General features: G+C 42.6%; 1 long non-coding RNA gene across 6 annotated transcripts in view; it reads left to right on the top strand.

Annotated features, from left to right (window-relative positions):
- Positions 1 to 16320, top strand: part of LOC122564347 — a 65119-nt gene extending 48799 nt beyond the window's left edge. Inside the window, exons 1-3 of one of the 6 annotated variants that reach the window (XR_006315884.1) lie at positions 14969 to 14989; positions 15215 to 15338; positions 15932 to 16320. This is a non-coding gene — a long non-coding RNA (uncharacterized LOC122564347). The other 5 variants (XR_006315881.1, XR_006315882.1, XR_006315880.1 and 2 more) reach the window with 5 other exon arrangements.
- Positions 16321 to 22359: the final 6039 nt, after the last annotated feature.

Here is a 22359-nt window from a genome sequence, read left to right as displayed (position 1 = left end):
GAGAGTTGGTGAGGACTTGTTGGGCCGAAGGGTCTGTTTCCACACTGTAAGTAATCTAATCTAATCTAATCTTATATGAATGATTTGGATGAGAATTTAGAAGGTTTGGTTAATAAGTTTGCAAATGACACCAAGATTGGTGCTATAGAGGGCAGTGAGGAAACCCACAACCACATGATAAAGGAGCAGTGCTCCAAAATCTAGTGCTTCCAATTAAACCTGTTGGACTATAGCCTGGTGTTGTGTGATTTCTAACGTTACCTGGGAATGAAGTGACATCTTGATCAACTGAGCCAGTGTGGCTGAGGATTTGAAGATAGTGTTTAAATTATATAAATGTAAGGTTTTGTATTTTGGTGGGTCAAACCAGGGCAGGACTTACACAGTCAATGTTAGGACCTTAGGGAGTGTTATTAAAGAAAGCGATCTCAAGGTACAGGCTCTAGCTCCTTGACAGTCACAGGTGGACAGGGTGGTGAAGGCAGCTTTCAGAATGCTTGCTTTCATCGGTCAGGGCATTGAGTATAAGAGTTGGGATGTCTTGCTGCAGCTGTACAAAACATTGATGAGGCCAAATTTGGAGTACTGTGTGCAGTTCTAGGGTCTGTACTGTAGAAAGGATATTATTAAACTAGAAAGAGTGCAGAAAAGATTTATTAAAATGCTACCTGGATTGGAAGGGTTGAGTTATAGGGTGAGGTTGGATAGGCTCTTCCCTGGAGCGTAGAAACTGAAGGGTGACCTTATACATGTCTATAACATCATGAGAGGCTTAGCTAAGGTAGATAGCCAAAAGCTTTTGCCCATGTTAGGAGAGTATAAAACTAGACAGCATAGGTTTAAGGTGAGAGTGGAGAGATACGAAAGGGTCCGGAGGGCAATTTGTTTACATAGAAGGTGGTGAGTGTCTGGAATGGGCTGCCAGACATAGTAGTGGGGGCGAGTACAATGTTTTCATTTTAGACAAGTACATAGATGAGGTAGGTATGGAGGGACCAAACGCAATGGGACGAGTTCAATTGTGAAAACTGGGTGGCTTGGACAGGTTGAGGGAAAGGGCTGCTTTCACATTGTAGGCCTCTATGACTCTATCTCAGAGCTGTGTGATTTACATGACTGTTTTCTTTTTATCCTTTCTACCAAAGTGGACATTTTCACATTTTCCCACATTATAATTATTTTCCAGATCTTTGCCCACTCACTTAACCTATCTTTGGATGCTCCTAGTATTATCTTCACAACTCACCTACCTATCTTTGTGATGTCAGCAAATTTAGCTGCTATATTTTTGGTCCCTTCATTCAAATCATTTCCATGAACTCTAAAGAGTTGAGGCCTCAGCACCGACTCCTGTGGCTGTCCACAAAGCACCAATTTTGGTGTCACCTGCAAACTTACTAACTATACCTCTATATTCTCATCCAAATCATTTATATAAATGACAAAAAGCAGTGGATCCGGCACCGATCCTTGTGGCACACCACTGGTCACGGGTCTCCAGTCTGGTAAGCGACCCTCTGCCATTACCCTCTGTCTCCTACCTTTGAGCCAGTTATATATCCAAATGGCCAGTTCTCTTTGTATTCCATGTGATTTAACCTTATTAACCAGTCCACCATTGGAACCTTGTCAAATGCCTTACTGAAGTCCACCACTCTGCCTTAATTGAATTGAATTGAATTGAATTTATTGTCACGTGTACCGAGGCACAGTGAAAAGCTTTGTCTTGCTAGCAATATCGGCAGATCACAGAGTTAAGTAGTATTGATAAGTAAATAATAGGTAAACACCAGCAAAAACAAAAACACAGGTACAGGCATGATTTGGAGAAAATGTTAAAACAACAGTAGGGTAGAAACTGTTTCAAAACCAGCTGGCGCACGTGTTCTGGCTTCTTTACCTTCTCCCCGATGGTAGAGGTTCTCAAAAAACATTGAGGGTGAGATGTATCTTTGAGAATGCTGGCGGCCTTTCCTTGACAGCGAGCCTGGTAGATGGATTCTATAGATGGGAGGTTGGCCTTTGTGATTGTCCAGGCCAAGTTCACCACTTTCTGTAACCGTCTCCAATCTTGAATGGTACAGTTGCCATACCAGGTAGTGATACATCCAGACAGAATGCTGTCGATGGCGCATCTGTAAAAATTCACAAGGGTATTCACCATCATGCCAAATTTCCTCAGTTGCCTAAGGAAGAAGAAATGTTGTTGGGCCCTTGTAACCAGTGCATCCACATGAAGAGTCCAAGAAAGCTTATTGTGGATAACCACTCCCAGGAGCTTGACATTCTCCACTTGTTCCATCTCTGTGCTGTTAATGTGTAGGGGAACATGAATAACATCACATCAAAAGTCAATAATGAGTTCCTTGGTTTTGCTGGTTGAGAGCTGGGTTGTTCTCAGTGCACCATTTTTCCAGGTCTTCCACCTCCCGTCTGTTGTTTGTTTCGTTGCCATCTGAGATTTGACTGAATATGGTGGTGTCATCAGCGAACTTATAAATGGCATTAGTCTGGTATTTGGCGACGCAGTCATGGGTATACAGTGAGTATGCACTCCAGGGGCTCCAGTGATGAGTGTTAGTGAGGATGAAATATTGTCCCCAATCTTCACTGACTGTGGCCTGTGGGTCAGGAAACTGAGGATCCAGTTGCAGAGAGTGGGGCTTAGTCCGAGATCACTAACTTTAGATTATTAGATTCCCAAAAGTGTGGAAACAGGCCCGTCAGCCCAAGCCGACCCACCGAAGAGTAACCAACCCAGACCCATTTCCCCTCTGACTAATGCTTTTAACACTATGGGCAATTTAGCATGGCCAATTCACCTGATCTGCACATCTTTGGACTGTGGGAGGAAACCCACAGGGAGAATGTGCAAACTCCACACAGACTGTCACCCGAGGCTGTAATCGAACCTGGGACCCTGGTGCTGTGAGGCAGCAGTGCTAACCACTGAGCCACCATGCTGCCCTGATTTAGTAATCAGTCTCGAGGGGATAATAGTGTTGAAGGCTGAACTATAGTCAATGAGTAGGATTCTTATGTAGCTGTTCTTGGTGTCAAGATGTTCTAGGGAGGAGTGAAGGGCAAGTGATATGGCATCTGACATGGATCTGTTGGTCCGATAGGCAAACTGGAGTGGGTTAAGAGTAGTGGGGAGGCTGGAGTTGATTAATGCCGTGACTGCCTTTCAAAACACTTTATGACCACCGCAGTTAGGGCCACTGGGTGGTAGTCATTGAGACATGCTGCATGAGCCTTTTTAGGCACAGGGATGATGTTGGCTTTCTTGAAACATGAATCCTCTCAGTCAGTTTCTCAAAAAACAAATCAGTGAGACGTGATTTCCCATGCACAAAGCCATGTTGACTCTCCCTAACCAGTCCTTGCCTTTCCAAATGTGTGTAAATCTTGTTCCTCACAAACCCAACTCAACCCCCCCCCCCCCACCCCCCACCACTCCCCAAGCAATTTGTTTACCACTGATGTCAGGCTCACTAGCCTACAGTTATAGAATCATAGAGTCATACTTTCCTTACCACCTTCCTTAAGTAATGGCATCAAATTAGCCAACCTGCAGTCTTGCAGCACCTCATCTGTGGCTATCGATGATACAAGTATTTCATCAAGGGGCCCAGCAATCACTTCCCTAGCTTCCCACAGAGTTTTGGGGTACACCTGATCAGGTCTCTTCTTCAAAAGAAATCCAACAAATTAGTTAAGCCTGATTTCCCTTTGAGCAAACCATGTTGGCTCTGCCCGATGACCTTGAACATATCGAAGTGCCCCATTATAATGTTTTCATTGATAACTTCTAACATTTTCCCTATGACAAATGTTAAGCTAACTGGCTTGCAGTTTCCTGCTTTCTGCCTCTCTTTTTGAACAAAAGGAATTCCCTTAGCTCTTCTCCAATCTAAAGGAAACTTACTTTAAATAGAGTCATACAGCACGGAAACACACTCTTCAGTCCAACCAGTCCAAGCCGATCACGTTCCCAAACTAAACTAGTCCCACCTGCCTGCTTTTGTTCCGTATCCCTTCAAACCTTTCCTATTCATCTACTTATCCAATGTGTTTTAAACATTGTAATAGTGTTTGCATCCACTACTTCCTCGAGCAGTTCATTCCACACACGAACCACAAATCTAATGAGTTTTGGAAAATTGAAACTATCACATCAACTGTACTATTAGCTTCTTCTTTCAAGACCCCAGGATGAAATCCATCAGATTCTTTCACCTAAAAGGTATGCATATGTCCAGAATTCACACTGCTCACATGCTTAGTACTGCAGATTTTTAAGTCAAACATAATTTGCCAGTTGGAGGCACAACCCTGCAGTGCATCTGAACCTGCCTGTAGTAATCATGATAAATTTTACATATCCTGTACAAAATTTGCAGATCATTACTTCCAAACCCACATTCAAATCATCCATGACTAATATTAAGGAAATGTAAAATGTCGGACTGGAAACTAATTTTACACTGGAAGAAAGGCAATTTTAAGACAGTAATCACTACTTGGAGGCACAACCCTGGAAATTTTTTGAAATTATTAGATGCAGTGTCTTCATGGATGGATGACTTTTCATGAAATATCTTTGTTATCCATAAATAGTTTATTAAAACTAAATTAGTTCCAGTACCTTGCGTATCCAGACACAGTCATTTGTCATTTGCAAGCCAGCAGTTATGAAGGCATACACTATTCTGAGCTTTACAAAGAGAGGCAGGAGGTGATGTAGAACTTGTATAACATGTGTAAGACCTCACCTGGAGTATTGTGTACAGTTTTGGGTGCTACATTTTAGCAGTATGTGAATGCATTGGAGAGAGAGTGCAGTAACAATTTACAAGAATGAATCCAGGAATAAGAAACATCAGGTATGAGGAAAGATTGAGGAAGATCTCTTTGAAGAGAGGAGGGCTCAAAGAAGGTAGATGGAAGTTTTCAAAATCAGGAGCAAGCTGAATAGATAAATAGGGAGAAGTTGTTCCTGTTTGTAAAAGGAAGATGATCTAAAGGGTCTAGACTTAAAAAATGACGTGCAAAAGCAAGAACAATGTAAGAAAAAACTTCTTCACCCAGCAATTAGTCCCAAGTATGGAATACACTGACTGGAAATGTGGTAAAAGCAGGTTCAGTTGAGGCATCCAAGAGGGGATTGGATGATCATTTGGAAATCAATAGTTTGCAAATGTATGGTGGGAAATGCAGGAGATTGTTACTACTTTATGATGCTTGTTTGAACAGCTAGTGTAACATGATGGACTGAATGGCCTCCTGAGCTGCCACAATTCTGTGATCCTGTGATTTGTCTTTGTTACCAATCGTATCTGGGCAACACTTCTCATCACAGTATCTCAATGGGACAAGGTTTAAGCTTGCACAGTGGAACGGGCTGAATTAGTTTAGTGTGTACAGTTCCACCTGATTAAATGTCTTCAGAATTTATTTAGACCAATAGAACTAATGTGCTTGGAGTTTGTTCAGTTCCACATGGTAGAAAACATTGAGTATTTTTTATAATGGCTATTAGCCATATGTTCTTTTATGTTCAATTCAATAGAGTGGCTCAGACGTGCTGTAGACAATCAAAGCTTACAAACTCCAAGGAATATCAGCTGCCTCACTACTGATCTTGAGTAGTATCCTAATGGAATATTATTTGCAGGCAAAATAGTCAATCTGGAGTATTGCATTTGACAACCTGGGGCAAATTTGACAAGGATCACTACTTGCTAACAAAGAAAGCTGACACACTTGGCATATGCATGTCTGCAAATCAAAAGAAATCCTGAAGAAGGGCTTATGCCCGAAACGTCGATTCCCCTGCTACTCGGATGCTGCCTGGCCTGCCGTGTTTTTCCAGCACCACACTTTTCAACTCTTAAAATTTAAAGTTTAGAAATTTTTTTTTCCCCTGATTTAAAATCCCCCCCCCCCCCAAAATAATTAAACACAAGATCAAATATATGATTCCAGTCAGCACAGGTCTACAACTGTCTTTTAAAATCTGTAGTTGGCTGGGTCAGTGAACTGTGTTAATTGACTCCTGTGTGCTCTGCTTAATTGTCCACAGTTTGCCTCCTTGCACGTGGTACCTTGTGATAATCTCAGGAAGTTAATTGTGGGAGAGATCAAAGTTCAGCTTCTCAGCAGGGGAATGAAACTCTGGCATTAAGTTCTTGAAACTTTAACAGAAAGCGGAGCTTCCCAACAGTGAATCTTTCATATGTATTTATTATGGGGGAGTTTGGGTCTCACATGAATTAATCTATAAATCCACATGAAGTTCCAGCTGAGATTAGAATGAGAGAGAGAGAGAGAGAGAGAGTTTTAATTAATTTCATTAGCAATGGTCATGTAAATCATTTAAGATTAATTTGCCATTTATTCTTTTTCAAGAAAGTAGTCAGCTTAAAAGAAAAATAGTTAAATTGCACCAACATGTTCAGATGCTGATGCAGCAGACAGACAAGAGCTTTTTTGTGAAAATGCAATGTGCATTAACCCTTGAGGCATTATTTGGAAATGAAATGTGAGGCAACTCTGTATCACACCAAGAAATGTCAAAGCAATAGTGTTTAGTTAAGGACAGGAACCAAGCCCAAGCATCAGAGAGTAGATTGGATAGCACCTAGGAAGATAGGGAGTGGTGAGACCAGGGGGTAACAGACACCTTGCACTGTTGGAGTGTGTGAAAACAAGTCTAAAACAGACCATATCAGAATTTGAGAAATGTACTGTCTATGTGACTTGCAATGTATACATATCTGATGAATCCTTATTGAGTTAACTACCTTGACGTTTTGTGCTCAATAAATGATCATTGACATGTACCTCCATGTATTATTTTGTAAAATAATCTACCATGACATACTTGCATGGCTTGAGTGCTCATTGAAAGGAAATCTCGCAAGATTTAAATTTAAATTCCATGTTAAGTGAAAAGCGAATACTGTATATATGGTATGCAGCAGGCGAGGTGGTGTCATTGCTGGAATCTCTGCTTTCTCCTCTTTAGGGAAAGCTGTGATAGGCTGAGAAAGAGATTGGAAGGAGGCAGGCAAAAGGCATTGAGGCAAGGCTGATTGAGACAAGGAGGGAAGGAGGCTTACTGAGTCAGGGGAGAAAGGAAATCATATGGAGGTGTCTGGGTGTGGTTGGAAGTGGGGAAAGGAGGATATCCAAGGCAAGGAAGGAGAGAGTGATAGAGGCTATTTGAGTCAGGCAAGAGGAAGAGAGGCTGTCCGAGGTGGTGGAGGAAGGTGACGTTGCAAGTATATCTGAAGGAGGAAAGAACCAAGCATCATGGCTGTGGTGATGATCTTGTTGATGGAGAAGAGGCATTCAGGGAATGGATGACCAGATAGAGGGACTGGTATTATTAATGGTGGGGTTCTGGGTTTTGAACTCAGGGTATTGGCAGCAGAGAGAAAGGTCACATTAAACAGGAGATTGAGAGACAGTAAGATGGGAGTTCTAAGGTCGTAGAACTTAGATGGTCATGTATTGGATGGTCTTGTATTGAGGAGTCACAGAATTGTGGCGTGGAAAATGGGAGGGACTAGGATGGACAAGCAAATGCTAATAGGCACAGAAAGGAGAAAATACATGTAAAGGGTGATGGTCATATAACATCATGGATACTGCGTGAAGTTTCAAAGCTACAGGGAGAAAAATGGCTATCTTGATAGGTGATAATGGGGGAATGCTGGCTCAGTGGTTAGCACTGCTGCCTCACAGTGCCAGAGACCTGGGTTTGATTCCAGATTTGAGTGACTGTCTGTGTGGAGTTTGCACAGTTTCCGTGTTTCTGCATGGGTTTTCGCTGGATGCTGCGGTTTCCTCTCTCAGTCCAAAGACATGCAGGTGAGAATACTCTGGCCATGCTAAATTGTCCCTTAGTGTTCAGGGATATGCAATGGGAGGTTAAATGGTGGGTAACGTTTCAAAACTGACTAACGCCATTTCTTTCAGCTGGTCCTGAAGATACAGCAGCTCCAGACATCCTTTTTTAAACATTTGGAGGATGTGGGTGTTTCTGGCTGACCAGTATTTATTGCCTGTCTCTACTTGCCCTTGAGAAGGTGGTGGTGAGCTGCCTTCTTGAACTGCTGCAGTCTACCTGCTGTGGGTTGACCCACAATGCCATTAGGGAAGCAATTCCAGGATTTTGACCCAGCAACAATGAAAGAACAGCGATATATTTCCAAGTCAGGATGGTGAGTGGCTTGGAGGGAAACTCAAAGGTGATGGCGTTCCCATAAATCTGCTGCCCTTGTCTTTCCAGATGGAAGTGGTCATGGGCTTGGAAGGTGCTGTCTAAGGATCTTTGGTGAATTTCTGCAGTGTGTCTTGTATATAGCATACACTGCTGCTACTGAGCATCGATGGTGGAGGGAGTGGATTCTTGTGAATGTAGTGCCAATGAAGTGGGCTGCTTTGTCCTGGATGATGCCAAGCTTCTTGAGTGTTGTTGGAGCTGCACCCAGCCAGGCAAGTGGGGAGTATTCCATCACCCTCCTGACTTGTGCAATGTAGATGGTGGACAGGCTTTGAGGAGTCAGGAGGTGAGTTAGTCGCCGCAGTATTCCTAGCTTCTGACCTGCCCTTGCATTTATGTGGTGAGTCCAGTTGAGTTTCTGCTAATGATGACCCCCAGGATGTTGATAGTGGGGGATTCAGTGATGATAAAACCTTTGAATGCCAAGGGTTGGTGGTTAGATTGTCTCGTATTGGTGATAGTCATAGCCTGGCCATAGTGTGGCATGAATGTTACTTGCCACTTATCAGCTGAAGCCTGGATATTGTCCAGATCTTGTTGCATTTGAACATGGACTGCTTCCGTGTCTGATGAGTCACAAATGGTGCTGAACATTGTGCGATCATCGGTGAGCATCCCTACTTCTGACCTTATGACGGAGGGATAGTCATTGAACAAGCAGCTGAAAATGGTTAGGTCTAGGACACTACTCTGAGTAGCTCCTGCAAAAATGTCCTGGAGCTGAGATGACTAACCTCCAACAGCCATAACCATCGTCCTATATGCAAGGTTTGTGAAGGTTTGTAGCTCAGGTTGAGGTTTAGGGTGTAGGTTTGCTCGCTGAGCTGCAGGTTTGATATCCAGATGTTTCATTACTTGGCTAGGTAACATCATCAGTGGCGACCTCCAAGTGAAGCGAAGCTGTTGTCTCCTGCTTTCTATTTATATGTTTGTCCTGGATGGCCAACGTCATCTACAAAATTCCATGCAAGGACTGCCACAAACACTATGAAGGACAAACAGGAAGAAAGTTAGCCACCAGGATACACGAACACCAGCTAGCCACAAAAAGACACGACCCTCTCTCCCTTGTAGCTCTATGCACGGATGAAAAAAACCCACCATTTCGACTGGGACAACACATCTATCCTGGGACAGGCTAAATAAAGACATGCCAGAGAATTCCTAGAGGCCTGGCACTCCAACCACAGTGCCATAAACAAACACATAGATCGAGATGCCATCTATCAACCCCTCAGAAAATGAACAGGAAATGACATCACCACAAACCCCAGGAACCCCATCCAGGACAAACATATAAATAGAAAACAGGAGACAACAGCTTCGCTTCACTTGGAGGTCACCACTGATGATGTTACCTGGCTAGATAATGAAACGTCAGGATATCAAACCTACAGCTCAGCGAGCAAAGCTACACCCTAAATCATCCAATATGTCAGGTATGACTTCAACCACCACAGTTTGCCCCTGATACCCATTGTTTCCAATTTTGCTCGGGCTCCTTGATGCCACACTCGGTTGAATGCTGCCTTGATGTCACTCTCACTCTCACCTCATCTCTGGAATGCAACTGCTTTGTCCACGTTTGGATTAAGGCTGTAATGTGGTCAGGGGTTGAGTGGCCCTAGCAGAACCCAAACTGGGCATCACTGAGCAGGTAGTGCTTGATAGCACTTTTGATGACCCCTTCCATCACTTTATTGATGACCAAGAGTAGACTGATGGGGCGGTAATTGGCCAGGTTGGATGTTCCTGCTTTTTATGCATAGGACATACCTGGGCAATTGTCCACATTGTCAGGTGGATGCCAGTGTTGTTACTGTACTGGAACAACTTGTTTGAACTATAAGGAGAGGCTGAATAGGCTGGGGTTATTTTCCCTGTAGCATTGGAGACTGAGGGGTGACCTTATAGAGGTTTATGAAATCATGAGGGGCATGGATAGGGTAAATAGACAAGGTCTTTTCCCCAGGATGTGAGAGTGCAAAACTAGAAGGCATAGGTTTAAGGTAGGAAGGGAAAGATTTAAAAGGGGCATTTTTTTCCACGCAGAGTAATGTGTGTATGAAATGCGCTGGCAGAAAAAGTGGTGGAGGCTCGTACGATAACAACATTTTAAAGGCATCTGATGGGAATATGAATCGGAAGGGTTTTGAGGGATACAGGTCAAAATAGGATGAGATTAATGTAGGATATGTGGTTGACCTGGAGAGTTGGACTGAAGGGTCTGTTTCAGTGATATACATCTCTGTGACCCTGAGTTTGGGAGAAGGCTAGAGGATGCACTGAAGGATAGCTGTTGCTGACTGAAGGAGGGAATAAGGCAAGGGGTTGACAGCCCTATGATCTCCTTTAGGGCACACATATTGGACCATACAGAAAACTTCAGTATCAGAAGATTGGAGTCTAGAATGATTGTGGCAGACCAAGGGTCATACTAGGAAGTTTTTTTTCTGAATTCCTAAGACTTGAAGGTAACTGTTGGAAGCTCAAGGATGAGCGAGGTGCATGGAAGTGAGGTGGTGTGAGGAGGATGTGTTGGGCCATTTACCACTGTGTCAGCAGACGGAGGGTGCAGAAGGAAGAGGAGGTTCTCTAATTGGTGGGTCATGGATCATTGGGAAGTTAAGCCAAGGAGGTTGGTATGGGGCTGATAGAAAGAAGCTGAAAATGTGTTGCTGGAAAAGCGCAGCATCCAAAGAGCAGGAGAATCGGCGTTTCGGACATGAGCCCTTCTTCAGGCTCATGCCCGAAATGTCGATTCTCCAGCTCCTTGGATGCTGCCTGACCTGCTGCGCTTTTCCAGCGCTTTTCCAGCAACACATTTTCAGCTCTGATCTCCAGCATCTGCAGTCCTCACTTTCCCCCTGATAAAAAGAAGCTCAAGTTATGATTGAAAATGCCTGAACAGTTATGGCTATTATAATGGCATGGTCTTTCACCTGAACCATCTGCGCTGCCTTGGGTAAATTGACTACAATTGATCCATCTTCCTGGTAATAATCTAAGTGATTAATATTGTGAAGGAATGTCCACACAATTCTCAGTAAAGGTTAGGCTCAATCCTGATGAACAGTAAAGATTTACTATATATTACTTAATGGCTAGTTTCAGGTATGTTCATAAATGAGAAATTTTAGTTGAAGATAGATTGATGAAGTCAGGATTGTTCTCCTTGGAGACAAAGCTGAGAGGAGATTGATGAATGTCTTCCTTCTCACCTGTTAGCTCCACCCTTCCCACTGACCAATTACAATAACCCCCTCCCTGCATCCACCAATCACCATCCCACCTACTTTTCCCCCAGCCCCAATCCCCTCACCTTTCCCCCATCCCACCTCCATCCCTCTATTTATTTCTAAGCCCCCTTCCCCCTCCCCAGTCCTGATGAAGGGTCCTGACCCAAACATTGGCTTTCCTGCTCCGCAATGCTGTCTGACCTGCTGTGTCTTTCCAGCTCCACAATTTATTGACTCTCACAGAGAATAGTTAGGGAAAGAAATGCACTGTCTGGAAAGGTGTGGAGGCAGTTTTAGTTGGACAGAAGATAATTATTTGGATAGATGTGGAATGGTATGGGGAAGAAGGAGATCAACACCAGATAAAGGTACTTGTTTAAAGAGCCACTGCTAGCACGATGGCCTCCTGCCATTTAACAATTTTTGAGACTACATCTAATGATTACCGTTTGCCCAAACTAAAATAAAAACCAAAAGAAGTGTGGATGCTGGAAATCAGAAACTAAAGTAGAAACTGCTGGATAAGCTCAGCGGTCTGGCAGCATGTGTAGAGAGAAATCAGAGTTAACATTTCAGGTCCAGTGACCCTTTCTCAGGACGGAAGGAAGCCTTCAGTAAGTCTTTGAAATGCTTCATTTGTCCTCGTGTCGTACAAGCTTCTCCCTTGAGCTGGGTGAAGGACATTTGCTTTGGTAGTTGGAACTCATAACCACCTGCTCGGTTCAGCAGAGTTGGTTTCAAATGATCATGGCCTCACTGCTGTGGCTGCTGACTCCTTCATGGGGCCTAGTTTGGATTGCTTGTGATTCTGTTGTTCATATGGTAAGCAGCCCTCACTTTCTGCAAAGGGCATGTGAACTTTATTATATTTGCAGCACTTCTCCTTTTGCAACATTGGTAAACGTCTCATTATTCAGATGATTGCAAGGATCATATTTCTGGGTGATACCATAGAATCCCTACAGTGTGGAAACAGGCCCTTCGGCCCAAAAAGGCCACACTGACCCTCCGAAGAGTAACCCACCCAGACCCATTCCCCTACCCTATTACTCTAGTCAGAGGTAAATCTAATGCACCTAACCTACACATCCCCGATCACTGTGGGCAATTTAGCATTGCTAATTCACCTAACCTGCACATCTTTGCACTATGGGAGGAAACCAGAGCACCCAGAGGAAACCCACACAGACACGAGAAGAATATGCAAACTCCACACAGAAAGACAGTTGCCCAAGGCTGGAATTGAATCAGATCACTGGCACTATGAGGCAGCAGTGCTAACCACTGAGCCACCATGCCCCCACCCCCACCACTTCAACGTATCCACACAAATGGTACAATATTAATGTTGGGAAACAGCAGTAGCAAGGCAATGCACCATCAACATATGGTGTTAATGATGTGTACTTCTTAAGGCTCCCATCAGGTAATGATATCTGTGTGGTATGCAGTAAAGCCCTTTATGTTGGCCATGTTATACCCTAGACCATGACATCCAAGCAGTGTAAATAATTTCTTCCTCCCTACTGTACCTATTCAATTTAAGAACTTGAAGAATTCAGTAAAAGCACTCATTTACCTATTAAATTCCAAGACTACAACAGTAGAGTTGTATTGGAGAGTTGTATTTACTATACAACAGTATAGTAAAATAAAAACAAAATACTGCACATGCTGGAAATCTGAAACAAACACAGAATGCTGGAGAAACTCAGCAGGTCTGGCAGCATCCTTGGAGAAACAGTTCTTCAGAATAAGAAGCCTCAAAAATGTTAGTTCTGTTATTTTCACCAGACATTGCCAGACCTGTTGAGTTTCTCCAGCATTCTCAGTGTTTGTTTTAAATTCTAGTACATTTACACTGGATTGTCTCAGGGCCAAAATGTCCTTCCTGGGGTGTAGTGGCCATGGCCACTCTCAATAATGCATGTATAGTCTAACAGGGGCTTTAACTGAAATATGACTTCCATTCCCTTGAATTATTTTTGATTAACATCTTCAGATGTGTAATGACACACTTCTGGAATTGGTAGGACTTGAATCCAGATTTCCTGGTTTATGGTAGGGACACCTAACACTGTATCACAAGAGCCCTCTCACATCTATGTATTCTAGTCCTCTTAAAAAAAAGGCTGGATACTAGATACTTTCTAATCAACCTGTTCAGAGAGTTTATTAAATGCCTCTGGAACAGGTACAACCTGAACCTAAATCTCCGAGGTAAATTGGTCATGCTAAATTGACCAGTGTTCAGGGATGTGTAGGTTAGGTGCATTAGAGGTTGGGACACTCCCACTGTATCACAAGTGTCCCTTGAGGCAGCTTCATATTATCTTTTTTTAAATTATTCTTTACATCTGTTCTTGACACTTTGATCATATTTGCACTTGCACACCTGTTTAAATCAGAAGGTCACTGTTTCTTGCTATCTTCCTTTAGCAAAATACTCCATTCTGTCCTTTCTGGGTCCAAATTGAGTGGCCTCATATTTGCAAACATTGTAATCCACTTGCCACAGTTTTGCACAATCACTGAATCCCATCAACATAATTCTGTGTTTCCATCCACACTGTTTGAAGTTCCAACCAGCTTTGTGTCAGTGAATTTGGATATATGTATCTTCCCATTTCATTATCGAAATTGTTACTAAATACAGTATATAATTGGCGAGAAAAGCTTCTGGAAATCAGTTTAAATATCATGCAGAGATAATCCTTTATCCACTTCAGTCAGCATTTTCCAAAATATTTGTATTTATTTCAGATTTTCAGCATCTGGTGTATTTTCGTTGTAAATTATAAAATAGTCAAGCCTTTCCAAAGTTGCTCTAAGTCTTGCGGAGCCAACATTTAACTTTGACTGACAAAGGGAAAGAAATGAGCATGTTGGTCAACTGGATAGCGCGGCTCCGTACATTTGATTTTGTAGAAAGTTTGCTGAATTCAAGGGATAAATTAAAACTTAGACTCAAACTATCTTTAACTGAATCATAAAAGTCTGTACGTTAACCTGATGTTATTGCCTTCGTGAACTGGAAACTTGCCAATGTATTAGTTACTTTATAATACCAGATGTCAAAGTAAATATGTGCAAATCTCCATTCTAATTGTCACATGATTTTCTTTACATGAAAAATAAAGGACATAATAAATATGCTTCACTCAAATGAATATTGATTATTCCATCCTTTCACATTGACGTATTCCAATTGTTGCTAATGACAGAAATCAATCATGCTCAAGATCTCGATTTTTCAAGTCTTGAAATTGTTGTCCACTGGGGCGAGTCCGTTGGAGAGTAAACAACTCAGTTAATTAGCCTTCACTTAAAATAAACTAGTCAGACCTGTTGATTTCAACTGGTATGATCTGACTTAATGTACAAGCCAAGTCAGTTGGCTGCAGCTGGTTTCAACTGAAACTTTCCACAAGACAATTGATCCGACGTGGAAGAATTTGTATGCAACCGGGCTCTAATTCAACCAATTAGAATGTTAAATCAAACAACCAGATCCAGTTAAAAGTGGCTGAGAAATGTTGGTGATAACTGGGATTCCCACTCAATTCCTTCTGAGTTTGGAAGTAGTTCTAAATGGTGTTAAATAATTAATTAGAATGGCATTCTTATTGGCTGAAACTCACAGCTAAAACCAGATAATTTCAGCTGTTTCTCATTTTTACAGGTAACTGGTTTATCTTGAACTTGAGCACAACTACAGAAGTGCATCTCCCATGGTGCTCCAGCTCTCTTTCCATTTAACATCTCACCATCAAATATTTCTCCACGCACCCGAGCTAGCTGATATTGTAAGTAGTTTTTGCTCCTTACTGTTTCCTCGGTGGCTACCATGCATTTCAAAGATGGCACTAGCTTATTATTGTACCCTCTTTTCATATTCTCATTCATTAGTAACATTGTGAATGACAGCATGGTGGCTCAGTAGTTAGCACTGCTGCCTCACAGCACCAGGGTCCCAGGTTCAATTCCAGTCTCGGGCGACTGTCTGTGTGGAGTTTGCACATTCTCCCTGTGTCTGCGTGGGTTTCCTCCGGGTGCTCCGGTTTCCTCCCACAGTCCAAAGATGTGCAGGTCAGGTGAATTGGCCATGCTAAATTGTCCATAGTGTTAGGTGCGTTAGTCAGAGGGAAATGGGTCTGGATGGGTTACTCTTTTGAGGGTCGGTGTGGACTGGTTGGGCTGAAGGGCCTGTTTCCACACTGAAGGGGATGTAATCATTACGGCATATGTATTATTAAGCCAAATTTGTTACAGTGAGAGTGTTGCAATTTATGGTTGTCATACTCTATTTTCTTAAGTGTTCATGAGGAGCTATAAAGCCAAAGATTTCTATGAAGTTAGGATTCTCACCTCCCTATGTTGTTCCCCCCCCCTGTAATAGGTACTAACAGGTACATTGAGGAGACTTCAGGAGGCCTAAACTTTGAGAAAGGAACATCAGTGAAAAGCAGCAACAGGAGCTGGGAACGGAGGAATAATGGGCCAATCAGAACACTCCTTCAAGCACACGCACGGCAGGAAATCTGGGATTGATACTGTCAACAGCCTGCACACAAAATATTGCTTTCTGAGTACTTCCAACTCTTTGAAAAACTTAAGAGCATGAGGAACTCCCTGTGATGTACGCTAGTTACTGTAGAGAACTTCAGTAAAACTGTGTGTATCCCCGTTCAAGTATACTACTGGATTTTTGTTGCCATTTGTAATAGAGCTGTCCTTTATAGACCTAAGCATGGAAGTATTCTAATTAACATGATGGAACTCTGAGTCTTTGAAGTGTGAGGGTCTGTTTTGTCTGATTTCACTGAATTAGTTGCACCGTTCTCAATGGATGAAATCTTACTCTTGTGTTGAGGGTTCCTGCAAGAACACGGGCCACACATGTATCTGTGCAAGTGGCTGACTGTGCACAATCACATGGTGGAAATGTGTTGCTGGAAAAGCGCAGCAGGTCAGGCAGCATCTAGGGAACAGGAGAATCGACGTTTCGGGCATTAGCCCTTCAGGGGGAGGGAGAACCTCAGCAGGCTACAGTCCTCTAGGCCTCAGATCACGAGAGGACAACCACCAAGGACATCTCAGACAATGGAACATGGAGGTCAGCAGGCTGCTTCACTTTGTGGTCGTGATGTTGGGTTCTACAAAAATGCTTTAGAATTAAGAACAAACTTAAAACTCTAACAGAGTCAAAATTTATTTTCTTTATCAAAGGCACTTCTCAACATTTGAGGGCCATCTTTTGATTTTGGGGGCTAATTTTTAATTTTCCAAGGCTCCTTCTCAGTTCATGCTGACCCATTAATTAGCTGATGCAGTCCTATAGTAACAATACCCTCTACATTTTTGTTGACTTATGGATATCTACACACATACAGAAGCAGAATGAGGAGAAGTTATCAGCATCCTCAATTATCAACACCCCATTAAATCTGAAGCCACAACACATTAGGAAATGAAATTTACTAAACAACAGTGTTTAAATTCAAATAACTTCCCTTTTTATTGCATGTCAAATTTAAATTTGACAATTCAGTGTTAATTACTCTAGTATCCATTATGTTTTTTCATTATGCAGTATCTGCTGAACTTATACAGCCTTAAGGTAGAGTTTACACATTCACTTTGACAGAATCTCCGGGCTTTCAAATTTTCCTGGTTAGCTGACTATTAGCTGACTAATCCTTTGTTGACAGATTTAAAACAGTTCCCTCTTCATTGTAGAAACTTTATTGCTGGAACAGCACAGCACGTCAGGCAGCATCCAGGGAACAGGAGATTCGATGTTTCGGGCACAGGCCCTTCTTCAGGAATGAGCAGAGAGTGTCAAATTTTCCTGGTTAGCTGACTATTACCTGACCAATCCTTTGTTGACTGATTTAAAACAGTTCCCTCTTCTTTGTAGCCTCCTCCTCCCACACCACATCTCTTGCATTTGGATACAGAACTGGCTCAAAGGTGGAAGACAAAGGGTGGTGGAGGGTTGTTTTTCAAACTGGAGGCCTGTGACCAGTGGAGTGCCACAAGGATCGGTGCAGGGTCTAGCACTTTTAATCATTTATATAAATGATTTTGGATGTGAGCATAAAAGGTATTGTTAGTAAGTTTGCAGATGATACCAAAATTGGAGGTGTAGTGGACAGCGAAGAAGGTTACCTCAGATCACAACATGATCTTGATCAGATGGGCCAATGGGCTGAGAAGTGGCAGATGGAGTTTAATTTAGATAAATGTGAGGTGCTGCATTTTGGGAAAGCAAATCTTAGCAGGACTTATACACTTAATGGTAAGGTCCTAGGGAGTGTTGCTGAACAAAGAGACCTTGGAGTGCAGGTTCATAGCTCCTTGAAAGTGGAGTCGCAGGCAGATAGGATAGTGAAGGCGGCGTTTGGTATGCTTTCCTTTATTGGTCAGAGTATTGAGTACAGGAGTTGGGAGGTCATGTTGCGGCTGTACAAGACATTGCAAGTGAGCATTACAACACACTCCTGTTAAACCTGGTTAAACCTGTTTGGTTCCCAACATTGATATCTTTACTGGTTTTAACTGAAATAGAAAGACTTAACTAATTGTAAATGTACTTATCTAAAGGTGGAAAAGCATATCAGAAATACTGCAGCATTTGACATATATGGACAATTTTACAAATCCTCATTAATCAGAAGTATAAGTTAAACATTTGGCCTATCATGCTACTATCCCATCTCCATTACCGCAGGATTTATACACTTAATGGTAAGATCCTAGGGAGTGTTGCTGGAACCAAGAGACCTTGGAGTGCAGGTTCATAGCTCCTTGAAAGTGGAGTCGCAGGTAGATAGGATAGTGAAGAAGGCATTTGGTATGCTTTCCTTTACTGGTCAGAGTACTGAATATAGGAGTTGGGAGGTCAAGTTGCAGCTGTACAGGACATTGGTTAGGCCACTGTTGGAATATTGTGTGCAATTCTGGTCGCCCTCCTATCAGAAGATGTTGTGAAACGTGAAAGGGTTCAGAAAAGATTTCCAAGGATGTTGCCAGGGTTGGAGGAATTGAGCTATCGGGAGAGGCTGGGTCTGTTTTCCCGAGAGATTTTCCCTCGTTCGAGTTTGAGCGGTGACCTTACAGAAGTTTATAAAATAATGAGGGGCATGAATAGGGTAAATACAGTATGTTTTCCCTGGATGCAGGAGTCCAGAACTAGAGGGCACAAGTTTACGGTGAGAGGAGAAAAATATAAAAGGGGCCTAAAAGGCAACCTTTTCATGCAGAGGATGGTGCATGTATGGAATGAGCTGCCAGAGGAAGTGCCAGGTGCTGGCAGGTCGAACTAGGTTGGGTTAGGATATCTGGTCGGCATGGACGAGTTGGACTGAAGGGTCTGTTTCCATTCTGTACATCTCTATGACTCTTTGACACAATACAGATTTTGTGGCATGCTTGCATATGTATTTTATTGAGTATATACTGAGTAAGCCCCGTTCAGCTGTCTGGCTTAAGCAATCATTTATTCCTTCAATTTACCTGTGCCTTTGCTTCAATAAATCATTTTCCCTCATTATGTTTTGTCCAACACTTCATTTCACTTTGTGAAAAAGTAAGTTATAGCCTGAGAAGGCCTATTCAGGGACATGAGCCACAATACCCTGTTAGCTCTGAGGTTCTATGGTGTTATGCTATTGAGTGGAAGGGTGTAAATTAGTTCCTTGAATTTGTTTTGGACTTTTGTCTGGGATGCCTTACTATTAAAAGATGGATTGAGATGGTGTGGTATCAAGAAATAGCCGAAGGCACAGGTTACTGCATCGGGCTGGGCCCTAACAATATTCAGGCAATAGTATTGAAGACCTGTGCTCCAGAACTAACTGCACCCTAGCCAAGCTATACCCCAACATGGTTACAACACTGACATTGATGTGGAAATGTGGAAAACTGCCCAGATATGTGTTGTCTACAAAAAACAATTTTTCTTCGATGGCCAATTACCTTCTCCTCTGCCGACTCCTGATCATTGGCAAAAAGATGCAGGAGGTCGCAACCAGTGCTATCAAGCAGCATTTGTTGAGCAATAATCTTCAAATTGATGCAGAGTTCAGGTTCTGCCAGGGACGCTCAGCACCTCACCTCCTTACAGCCTTGGTTCAAACATGGACAAAACAGTTGAAGTACAGGGATGAGATGAGAGTGACCGCCCTTGACATCAAGCAGCATTTAACTAAACATGGCATTAATGAAACCATACAAAATTGGAGCTCGTGGATATCAGAGGGCAAGCTTCCTGTAGTGTCCATGCCGACCAGATATCCTAACCTCTATAAGGGTTAATAAAATCATGACAGGCATGAATAGGAGAAATAGACAAGGTCTTTTCCCTGGGGTGGGGGAGCCTAGAACTAGAGGGCATAGGATTAGGGTGAGAGGAGAAAAATTTAATAGGGACCCCTCAGGGGCAACTTTTTCGCACAGCAGATGGTGCGTGTATGGAATGAGCTGGCACAGGAACTGGTGGGGGCTAGTACAATTCCAACATTTAAAAGGCATCCGAATGGGCATATGAATAGGAAGGGTTATGAGGGATGTGGACCAAGTGCTGGCAATTTGGATTAGATTAGGATATCTGGTCGGCATGGACCAAAGGGTCTGTTTCCGTGCTGGACATCTCGATGATTCTAAATGCCTGAAAACAGTTAGATCTAGGACACTGATATCAGGATATCTTCTCAAGAGACATTCCCACTGTTTCACCATATCCCTTCCTGCTGTACGCCAGATGGAAGTAATCTGATAGGCTGAATGGTCTGATTATGCTGCAAGCTCAAATATTGGACAAGATGAGCAAGCCTTGCCTGTCCCTGCACTTGAGCAAAGTTCCATCAGAATGTGCACCATTCCTCTGGGTGGATCCTGCTCAGTCTATTCACTCAGAGCTGGATGAGATTCTTTATGTCCAAGGGAATGAAAGATTCTCAGGCGCTATGCAGGAATGTTCACCAATGATCTTCCCTCCATCGGAAGATCAGAATTGTGGATATGCGATAATCAGTGAACAATGTTCAACACAATTCACGACTTTAGATATAGAAACAATCCATTTCCATGTGCAGCAAGACCTGGACAATATCCAGGCATGAGTTGAAAAGTGGCAAGAACAAATGTTCCACACAAATGCCAGATAATGACCATCTCCAACAAGAGACCAAGCCTTACCATTGCTATTTGACATTCAATGGCATTACTGTTGCTGAATCGCCACCCATCAACATTGTGCAGGTTAACAATAACCAAAAACTGAACGGGACTAGTCATATAATTAGTAAGAGCAGTTCAGAGGCTGAGAACTCTGCAGCGATTCACTCACTTCCTGATTGCACCACCTCGAAGACACAAGTCTTCTTGTGATGGAATACTCTCTACTTTGCTGATCCAATGCAGCTCCAAAAACATTAAACTTGTTGCCATCCAGAACAAGATAGGTCATTGATATCAAGCTATGTTGGTGTGCTTTCATTCCCATTCTCATTCCATTTTTAGCATGGTCTTGGGGGGTACGGTTTCTTTCCCAACTGGGTCTGCAGTGCATGGCAGACTGATCCTATGAAAGTCTGCATGTCCAGCCTGTGAAGGATATGTCCTTCTGAACTAGGCTAGCTGGGTCATTGGTGGTGCTACTGATTTAGTTTAGTGATAGATATTTAATTTTTCACTCAGAATTCACCCTATGGCCTTGAAACCAACTGTGATTTTCCAAGTGGTGTTCAACACAGATAATTACTGAATCATCAACTGAGAGACAGTGGTAAATCAGAATCAACAGGAGGTCTCCTTCACTATTTTTGATCCAAAGTCTCACGAGTCCATGGAAACTGGAGTCACCTTCATGGATTGGCTATCAGATTCCAGCATTATAAATATGCATTGAGCCAAACTGCATTGACCCACCACCCAAAAGCTGAAGAATCCACATTTGTTTGTGATGCTCCCTTCAAACCCACCTCTGTGAAATGTTGAAGATTCTACTCATCCTACTAGTTTCAGTCAAGTATGATTACAGGTGCCCACTCAGATGAAGAGTAATCTGGACTCAAAACATTAGCTTGCTGTCTTTCCACAGATGTTGCTTGAGCTGTTGTGATTTCCAGCATTTGTTGGTTTCAGTACAAATCCCAGCATATGCAGTAGTTTGCTCCTACATTATGACTACAGATGGAGTAGCTGATGAGCCTTTAAGAGGATCAAGCTGCCTTGTTCATGTAATGGCAACAACAATTCTGTGCCCTTACCAGGCAACTTGGAGAATGCAGATGGAGCGCTGCAACTGCTGAGGTTAGTGTACTAATCCGATGAATCATGGTCCAGACTCCACCCCCACACCCAAAACTCTGCTTCAAGCAATCTCTTGTCCAAGATTCTTTCTCTGTCAGGGAAAAAGAAAACCTCGTGGAAAAACTGAATTCACTGTTTGTACATTTTTAGAAAACTGGGAGGTTTGCTTCACCGAAAGAAAATATGAATTAGATGAAAAAAAAACATTGTTTAATTTTAAGTACTTTTATACTTCACAATTAATAAAAATAGATTTTTATCTCACAAAAGAATAAATTTTCAATTGATTTACTTACCCGCATGCCAGCACCCAGCCCATATCCCTCCAAACCCTTCCTATTCATATATCCATCCAAATGCCTCTTAAATGTTGCAATTGTACCAGCCTCCACCACATCTTCTGGCAGCTCATTCCATACACGTACCACCTCTGCATGAAAACGTTGCCCCTTAGTTCTCTTTTATATCTTTCCCCTCTCAGCCTAAACCTATGCCCTCTAGTTCTGGACT

The sequence above is a fragment of the Chiloscyllium plagiosum genome, chromosome 29, assembly GCF_004010195.1.
Source record: "Chiloscyllium plagiosum isolate BGI_BamShark_2017 chromosome 29, ASM401019v2, whole genome shotgun sequence".
In the NCBI taxonomy this organism is placed as follows: domain Eukaryota; kingdom Metazoa; phylum Chordata; class Chondrichthyes; order Orectolobiformes; family Hemiscylliidae; genus Chiloscyllium; species Chiloscyllium plagiosum.
The sequence above is the reverse complement of the archived record's forward strand: the minus strand, read 5'-3'. Positions and strand labels throughout refer to the sequence as shown.